This window comes from Bacillus rossius, chromosome 14 (genome assembly GCF_032445375.1).
Source record: "Bacillus rossius redtenbacheri isolate Brsri chromosome 14, Brsri_v3, whole genome shotgun sequence".
Taxonomy (NCBI): Eukaryota; Metazoa; Arthropoda; class Insecta; order Phasmatodea; family Bacillidae; genus Bacillus; species Bacillus rossius.
The window spans coordinates 42,613,479-42,623,043 of record NC_086341.1 but is presented as its reverse complement, the minus strand read 5'-3'; positions in this window follow the sequence as shown (position 1 = coordinate 42,623,043).

Below are 9,565 nucleotides of genomic sequence, written 5' to 3'. Positions count from 1 at the left end.
GCGTCGCAGCGAATGTTTTCTAAAGTTAGTTATTTCACAATCCCCGTCAGTACTTATTGTTTACGGGCACAGAAACAAGGAGGTTGGGGGCCGCTCTCAGCGGGCCTGGGACTCCTAGCGGGCCCAAGTCCGGGTGCTCTGCCCCCTGGGGTCCGCTACTGGGCTATGTTGGTGTCCCTGTCAGTCAGTCAGCAAAGGCTGCCTAGGGTCGCTTCGTTTAGCAACTGATCTGAGCTTCCCGCGCTCAGCAGATTTCACATTCCAAAAACAGAACAAGACATTTGACTTCAAAAACGGTGAAATCTGAAGATAATCCCAACTGGTTGAACACCACATTTATTTTTAAAAAAAATCGAAACAACGAAACAAAAAAAAATTTCTTTTGATGTGAATACGTCTTTAAAATTGCTTCCATGGTGGGAGGCAAATTAAAAAAAAAAACTAATGCTAACAAAATCGGGGGATACAGTTTGGTGTTGCAGCTGCATATCTATCACCTCCATCCGAAATTTAATTACAGCCACTGGATAGCTAAAGGATCAAATAATTCGTTACCTTAAGTGAGGAGAGTGAAGCATCGCGCGTGGTGGAGGGGGAAGCGCCGCCATTTTGAGGTCATTTTGCTGCGTTTCGAGATTTCCGTTTAGTATAACTTTTGACTCGGAGAAGCTACGACGTTCGTTTGAGTTTCAATCGTCAGCTCTCGTCAAAATCTATCGATTGCATATATAAAACATTAGTGTAAAATAGTTACAGTGAATGTATGTGGTGTTAAATTAAACATATATAATCAAAAAAAATATAATGTTGGCCTATACACATCAAAAAGCCAAATCCAAATACAGATATCGTATACGGTTGGAAAGGGCTTCCCAAAAGCAATCGAATGATACCAATAAAACACCATATGACCGAGTGAAGCAGTGCCGGGAACGTAAAAGAATGAATGCGGCCGAGGCGGATCAACGACGGTGCCAGTGTGGCCATAGGTGGCATGGCCACTTGATTTTATATTTATTTTAATTAATGTTGAATTATGGCTGTGACGTAATTTTAGTTTTAGTATTTGCCCTTTTTCCTTTTTTTATAAGTATTGGTCTTTTATAAGTTTTGTTAATCTTATTTTTTAATATGTTTTTATATTATGTTTTTTTAAATGGTTTAGTTTCTTGATATTTAATTATATCGTTTTGGACTTTGAATCATAATACGGTGTACGACGCTCCCCCCCGTGAAGATTTAAATGGACTGTTCCAAGGCAATAAGGTGGTGGGGGAAATACGTCAAGAGAGACGGAATGAGCTGTATGAGGGAGTCGTCAGCTGATCGCCGTGGTGAACGTGTATGCGCTTCGGGCGTGACGAGCGCGGGTGATGGCTTGTGGTATTGGGCCGGCGGGGACTCGTGAATATTTTTTAACATAAATCAGCTGACATATATTGAACTTCGGCAAATACTTAGATTGTGGCGGGTGCTGCCAACAGGATGAAGAGTCTACGCTACTTTTTTCGTTAATGTAGCATTTAGCATGTGTGCTAAAGTACAGCCGGCTAAACTCCGGGCCAGGAGGTCCGGGGTGGGATGCGACGTACAACGTTTAATCCAAGTAAGTGATTCCGGCTCCGAACTCTTGCCCCTGTAACCCCGGGGCGTTGATATAAACTTTGCCCACCATAACAGTGAACAATTTAAAAATGTTTTTTGCCAAAAGACCCTAATTCCCACGTCGAGTGTATGTTGCGTCCTCGTACTCATTTTTACCGAACCTTCCATCAAGCATGCCATGAAGCGCCGTAAAATAAATTCACCCGGGTGTAATCAAGATGTTTTAGAGAGACATTAATTTTTACTAACTTTTACTTGAATAGTATTGTAATTTATTATTTATACATATATATATATATTTAGAACGGTTTTTGTATCAATGTCTGAATTTATTTATGCGTTTATTGCAGTATTTATTATTTATTGGTATATATTAAAACGTGGCTATATTAAAAGCCTCTATAACTTTATAGGGCAAAGGGTTTTAGATATAATTGTAATTTTTTTGATATTTGGTCGTAACTTAAATTCCTTACCATGCTCATGCGCAAATGGTCTCATTAAAGTTTTGCACATTTCGAGTAATTATGTTCTTTTCATTTTAAATACTATTAATCTGATCTCTTCCTTTTCTAAAAATCTTTTGAATAATTTATTTATGAATTTTGGGGCACTCGTTTATCGGAGCAGCGTGCAAAATAATAACTTAAAAAAGATAAACAAGATTGGAGTGTTTAAGGCTGTTCCCAGACGGGTGTCTAACTTGTGGTGGTGTGACACCGGGAGTGTCAACCGCGACACCAGTACATCTGCAGCTGGGGGCGGTTGGAATTATGCAAGTGGATGATGACTTCTTAGTGTTCAAACATGATCATTACATACATAAAATAGCGTATTTGATATTTTGTATAGAAAATATTACCTGTTACGTACACGTATTGCCGTACAACACACGGCCGTGTCCATGACACAGCCACACCCCATTTATTTTTAATTGAGAGAATATGCAAGACCTCGGGTGATGACTAAACCCCAGTGACAGACAGATAACTACTAGTTATGAGTTATCCCTAGATCACTGAGGTCACATTCATAACCAAAAAGTTCGTTGTTAAATAATGTCTTGACGAGCTAGCGAGTAAATATTAAATTATATGGTATGGTATGGATACGATTACAATGGCAAAATTTCGCTTGGTGAAGTCCGAAAAAGTTGAATTGTACTAAACCGAACTCATTTTTTTTTTCGTTTCGGTTCAAAAATCTGAATGATCTTTTGTAGAGTTATATGATTTTGGAAATCAACTAATATTTATCACACATCAATAATGGAATTGAATTTACTTGTATTTTAGCGTCGAATTCGAGCTACATTAAATAGCCTTTTTTTTATATTTAAGTTGATTTAATTATATTTGACGTAAAAATTTAATTTAGTTGAGGATAAATACTTACACAGCCTCAAATTTTAATTAGTTATCTTCGTGTCAAAGTAACTAAGTAATCAAAGACGCGTACACTTGTGTAACAAACGAAAATTCTTCGATCGTGAATGAATAACAGTATGTTATTTGCAAAACATTTCTGATGTTGTGCTCATGAAACGATGCGCACTTTTTCACTGAGGCCTCCGAAACATCAGCGCATCGGGGATAAATTTTATTTTTCATTGACATCAAGTTAGAAGCCTGCATTGTCAGCGTCCGTACATAATCGGATTTTTTTTATGTCGTAAAAGTAAAAATATATTTTTGGTTAGGTGTCTTTAAAAAAAGAATATCTCGCGTGGAAATTTCCTTAGGTGATCTCACTAAAATGAGAAATTGGGTAGGTCACATCAGCCTCATTAAAAATACTGTAAGAAACGTAAAGATTTATGAAATCTCACAAAATGGTGAATTTTATGCTGACCATTAAGTTTCCGTAGCGGATGGGGATCTTCGGATGTGTTCGGAACTGTTCGGGGGTCAATGAAAAGTAGACTTACCATTGCCAACATTATTTGTTAGTACTAGCTTGGCTTCTGGGTTGTAGCCGTGTCCTTGGCGATAAATTCACCGTCGTTTCGGTCGACATTGCAATCGCCATCATCAGGGAGCGGTTACCTACTGACCTCAGTAGATTACCGCTCCCTGATGTTGGCGATTGCAATGTCAACCGAAACGACGGTGAATTTATCGCCAAGGACACGGCTACAACCCAGAAGCCAATATACTTAAGACAATGGACGTGAAAGCCTGCGAAAATTATTATTTGTTAGTTGTGTTTTGCAATTTAACCGCTTCAGCGTTCGATCAATTTTGTTGTGCGATACCTATTTTCAGTGACTGCATTTTAATTTATAACTTATTTAAAAATAATAATATTATTTACTTGAACAAAAATTTTATGTTACCAACTGTTAATACTGCCACCTTTATGATGACGAATTCTGTGGTACGCTACCTGAAGCCTAGACTGGTACAATCAAATTATTTTGTTTGTTAAAACGCTACAAACGGGCTGCACGTTTGTGTCTGATGACGGAAACACACAACTCAGTTCCCGAAATGGTTTGTCTTGGCAAGCCTGCTGTTTTCGTCCACGCTGCGTCGTTGTTTTGTCAGAACACGCGTTGATTTCCACGCTGGGTTCGCTTGTGCGTTGCTGTATTGTTTGTGAGCTGTCCAGACCAGCGGTTCCCAAACTTTTTCAGATGGCGACACACCTTTCCTTATAGGAATACCTCCACGGTATATCGGTCCATGGTGGAGTAAATAAACCTTATTTATATCGTATCCCTTCCTTATGTATATTTAATTTACCATCAAATATTGCATATATATATATGTGTGTGTGTGTGTGTGTGTGTGTGTGTGTGTGTGTGTGTGGTGTTATTGAAGAGAGGGTTAAGTCAAAAACATCAAATTTTTAGAGAGGTGGAAGAAAGTCTAATATCATTTTCACGATCAAATATTAGTCGTTATATTATTAATTATTGATATTTTATACAGGCAACACAAAACTACAAACCATATAAAGTGTCAAAAGGCATATCCTTCAAATAATCCTTGACTTTCTTCCACCTCTCTTAAAATTTTATGCTTTTGACTTAACCCTCTCTTCCATAACACTACAGATATATGCTTTTTTAAGATACCGATTGATTATTGATAAACAATTTGTGTTCTAATTTGAAAATGGTTGACAAAATATAAGCACTTTGTAGCAAAACCGTTATTTATTTAACAATAGATATGTGTTTGCACACTATTTGATTGGTTTCGAAATTTTCTTGTCTCTTCTGGTGGTTTATGCGATAGTTCCTGATAGTTTTAGGATCGAGTGGCGACCCACTAGAGGGTTGCGACCCACCTGTTGGGAACCGCTGGTCCAGACTATTTGTTTCAGTATCATCGTTGGTGTCCGCTGTATAGCGCTCAGCTGTCCAAAGTTGTGGTAAGCCCTTATTAACTGTTTTCGTGGCGACTGTCTTGTCATTGTCGTACCTCTGTGTCCGTCTGTGCTGTGATATTATTAGTGATTAATTCCACGGAATTCTCTGTGCTGTCCTATTTTACTTTCTACATTGTATGCTCTTGTCTCGTTGGTATGTTTGTGTATTCATCGTTGTTTGTCCGTTCTTCGGGGTTTTTTTTATAACATGCAGTGGCACACGTCCAAAACAATGATTTCAATCAATCTTCCTTTTGCAAGAATCATTCAAGGAATATAAAAATAATAAACACTTACTCTTGTGTGTGTGTTATTTGGCTTAAGATAAATCACAGTGTTGATTTTTTTTTAATTTCCAATTATGTATTATAGGTACTGAAATTATGATTTTAAACCTGTACTCTACTAAACTCTGTAAGTGTATCCGTATTTTCGATCTTGCGCAATTACATCCCAGGGTCACCTCCGCATGACGTAGTGGCAATACGTCAGGTCACTGTCTTACGTTTAGCCGCTGAGGCGTTTGCTGTGTCTTGGCGTCTCCCTTGCGCTTACACGTATGGTGGTTGAACCCGTCACCATCATCCCAACTCTGTTCATTTTAATAAGAGGGAAAAAAATGCAAAGTAGTCATGAGGACTGCCGACAAAAGTGAAAACTTTAAACTATAAAAAACAGTTGTTATTTTCAATTTTCTTTTTCTGTCGTCTGAAGACTTAACGTTTTCCACACAGAATCGAGGATCTAAAAAAAAAATATTAAAAATAGATATTTAGAGAGAATAAAAATATTATGTAAACAACATTTTTTTCCTAAACTTCAAATGATAGAATAAATAATAATAGAAGTAACTATTATTAATATTAATAATAGAATTAAGAAAATACAAATATAATTTGAAATAAGAAATACTAACTTTGTAATATATAATTGTGTAACATAAGAAAATATTTTTTTATAAAAATCAGAGACTTTTTTGTAATTTTTACCAAAAACATATTATCACACAACGAATTTGTTTATTACGTTAGTAAAATAACTCCTAAATTACTAAAAAAAAATACGCCTTGCATAGTAATTGTAGGTATTAAAAACATAATGACCATGTCGATGACGACTTACATGAATTTACTCCCTATCCAAACCTTCCTATAGAACTTTTCACTTCAAAAATTGTCAGACTTACATGCTTTAAGAACAGCTGCATTTGGCTTCGCTTCAAAAATGGAAAAAAAAACCTTTTCAAAAATTTAGAAGCCGGAAAACTGTCATGACTGGCTGAAAATAATCTCACGTGAATGATCTTAAATATTTGTTGGAAAACATGAAGGTTATCCAAGATTCGTCAACAGAGTTACTGTCGTGGGTGGTAAAAAATGATTTTAGCTTGGAAAGCAATATGTTGCCTTGGTAGGTATGTGTCCATACTAATAAAAGTTTTATATCTCAATTGAAACTTAAATATCTTGCAATTGAAACAAGTGTGCGCCATATTCAACATGGTAGTGAAATCTTACAGGGATACTTATAAGCTGAGTGAGACAAACAGAGGTAAAATAACTTGGATGAGTTTTGCAGGAGAAGGTGGCCCAAAAGACTGGTTATAGCCCTTCTGAAGCTTTTGAGCAGAAAAGCCAGACTTTTTTTTAAAGCATTATAAATATTGAGAGCATAAAATTACGCGGTGTAAAACGCTTAATTTAAGGTGTATTTTTATTTAAAAAAAAAAAAACTAAAAATTCAAAAAATAAATAATTTAAATTTATTTATTTATTTTTTTTTTGTTTTGGGAGGCCCAAATTTGTATTTAATAATACGTATATTCTATTTATTAAATAAGCATTTTTACGACAAGACTTCGTACAAATTTTTAATTAAATTTTGTATATAATAACGTGCGCGATCTATTTCTTTCAATTAAGGCTGTGATTAAAAAATAATTGGTCTTCATCAAATATTGTAAAAAAAAAAAACTTAAAATAAGTTAATTATTTTAAAACTTAAATAAACAAAAACTATTGTTGTGTTATGAATTTATATATACTCACAGGGAAAAAATTAATTCTAGACGCATAATTTTAAGGGCACTTTCCCGTTTGGGCGTGAAGCTACAGCTATTACCCGCTCGAGGATGAGGACATCAGTATGCGAGGCTCGTGACGCAGTTAAACATTCGCCGGAGGAGGAATTGCAAAACCTGAAGGTTGGCAGAGTTTAAACGAAAAAAAAATATATATTCGCACGTGTATTTATGGCGCGAGGGAAATTTACGATCAGGGGTTGCCTGCACCTAACCTCACGTCGTTCCACACAGCAGAAGGCAAACACGAGGAACCCATAAACAAACATGAACTGGACCTTCTGCTTCGTGAAATTGGTCACGTCTCGCTTTCAAAACAAGCATAAAAACCTTGCTCAAACCATAAGTAAACAATTTTTTTACCCCTTTAAAATACCACAAAATTAAATGTTCGCTAGAATTTCCCGTTTGTCTGTTATGCTCTCCTAGTCCTAGATTTTTTCTTTTGTTCAAATAACATGGATACCAAACTAACTCTTGAGACTCATAAATCTATAATTTTTGTAGGTTTGTATCAAAGCATAGGTGCAACTTCCGCAAGAGTTCTGAAGGCATTTTGACTGGAACTCGTGTGAGAAAAAAAAATCTTGACTTTGAGGTGAACTAATTTTGATTCGAGAAGCTGATGAACCTTCACCACTTCCCAAATACACCAGCATAATTGTATTGTAAAATATTGAAAAAATAGGAGTAACTTAAAACATGTTTCTTTGTCAGTGTTTGTTTACCAATAGTTTTATTTTTTTTTCAGAAAGATAACGGATATAGGAAATAAATAACCAATATACATCTTAGTTTTCCGGAAGATTTTTCTTGAGCGATCTGTGGGTTGTCATTTGTTTTCTGCAACCAGATTTATAACAGTCAATATTTTTAATGAATTTTTTTATCAGTAAATGATATTTGCGACAGCTGAATTATTTTTATCTCTGTAAATTAAAGAGTAAATAATGCCAGTAAATACTGTCAAATGGTTCGAATCGAAGAGTAGGCCTTGCCCTAATTGTATTGGTCTCCTTTATAATTTATTGGTTATTTTTAAGTTTATTTTGGAGAAAAAACATAAAGGAAAGAAAGGCCAACATCTGTTTATGTGTCAACTAAAGATGGTCTGATTTAATTGTTTTTCCTTTCAGGTCGATGTTGCCAGACTAGAAATGTTTCGTCAACATAACGAAACCATATTTTAGACTGATTTTTAATTATATTCACTGTTTTTTTTTTTTTTTCATGCTCGAAACTGTCCATGAAAATATTTGGTATGAAATGAGAATATGAAGAAATAATTGCAATTCCACTTGCTTCTAGATTCGTCTTTCGTTCTGTGTGTGATGTGGTAGGAATTTGTGTCCAACGATATCTGACTATTGTCCTGAACAGAAATAAAATAAACGTGTTTTACTATGCGAAACACTGTGGGTGAAGAGTCATGACTCGGATCTTTTATTTGAAGATATTTAAGAACCAATTATTCTCTCTTTTTTGAAAATAGAAGAAAAATCAAAAGACTCAGCATTTAAAGCACATGCTCTAATTAGTTATATCCTTCAATTTCAATTTCTGGTCAATCTTTTTCTTTTGAACCGGATGCTGTCAGCTACACATTACTTGTCTGAGAAGTTTAAAAATAAAACTCAGTTCTTTTTCGAGCCATGGAAAATGTTACAAGTGTCTTCGATCTGCTGTCGAAACAAAGCGTAAATGCTAATGACAACTTTAAAATCCTGTATGCTCAAGTAAGGGAATTCGATGCAAAATTCTACATTAAAGAAGAGATTCCAATAGTTTGTCGCCTCCAAACAGCCCGCAACAACGTCCCTTAAAGAACAGAAGAAGAATACTTAACTCGATGTTTTTTGCAATTCACTGAAAGAACTCTTTGAATCTCACAAGGAAACAGTTGCATCCTTATAACACATCCTTCCAGAATTTTGTATCAAAACACATTTCGGTTCACTAGAAGCTGCTTTCAAATTATAGAAAGATTTGTCACATAAAGAGGTCGTGCAAAGTGAGTTTATTTTGTGGAAAGAAATGTGGAGTCAGAACAAATCTAAAAATCTTCCCAAAACAGCCTTTAGTACCTACTCTAGAAAAATGTGACAAGACTTTCTTCCCTGACATTTAAATTCTATTGAAAATACTTGCAGTTCTGCCTGTTTCTGTTGCAACCGCACAATGAAGCTTCTCAAGGTTGGAGACTTAATTAATAAATACTACATCGGAAAAAGGCTTAATGGACTAGCATTGCTTTCGATCCATAGATACATTAGAATAAGCGATGAATAAGTCCTTGACAAGTTTTCAAGAGTACGAAGAAATCTGGACTGCGTTTTGTAAACTTTACATAAAAAGGCAAACATCTTGTTTTAATGTTTTAATTTTATGACACCGTATTTATGGCTCAAAGACAATAAACCAACGTTCTTTTCCGTTGTACAAAATTTGCATTAATGGGTTGTTGGGACCAGAGCAAAAAAAAATCATTAAAAAAGGTGACACATT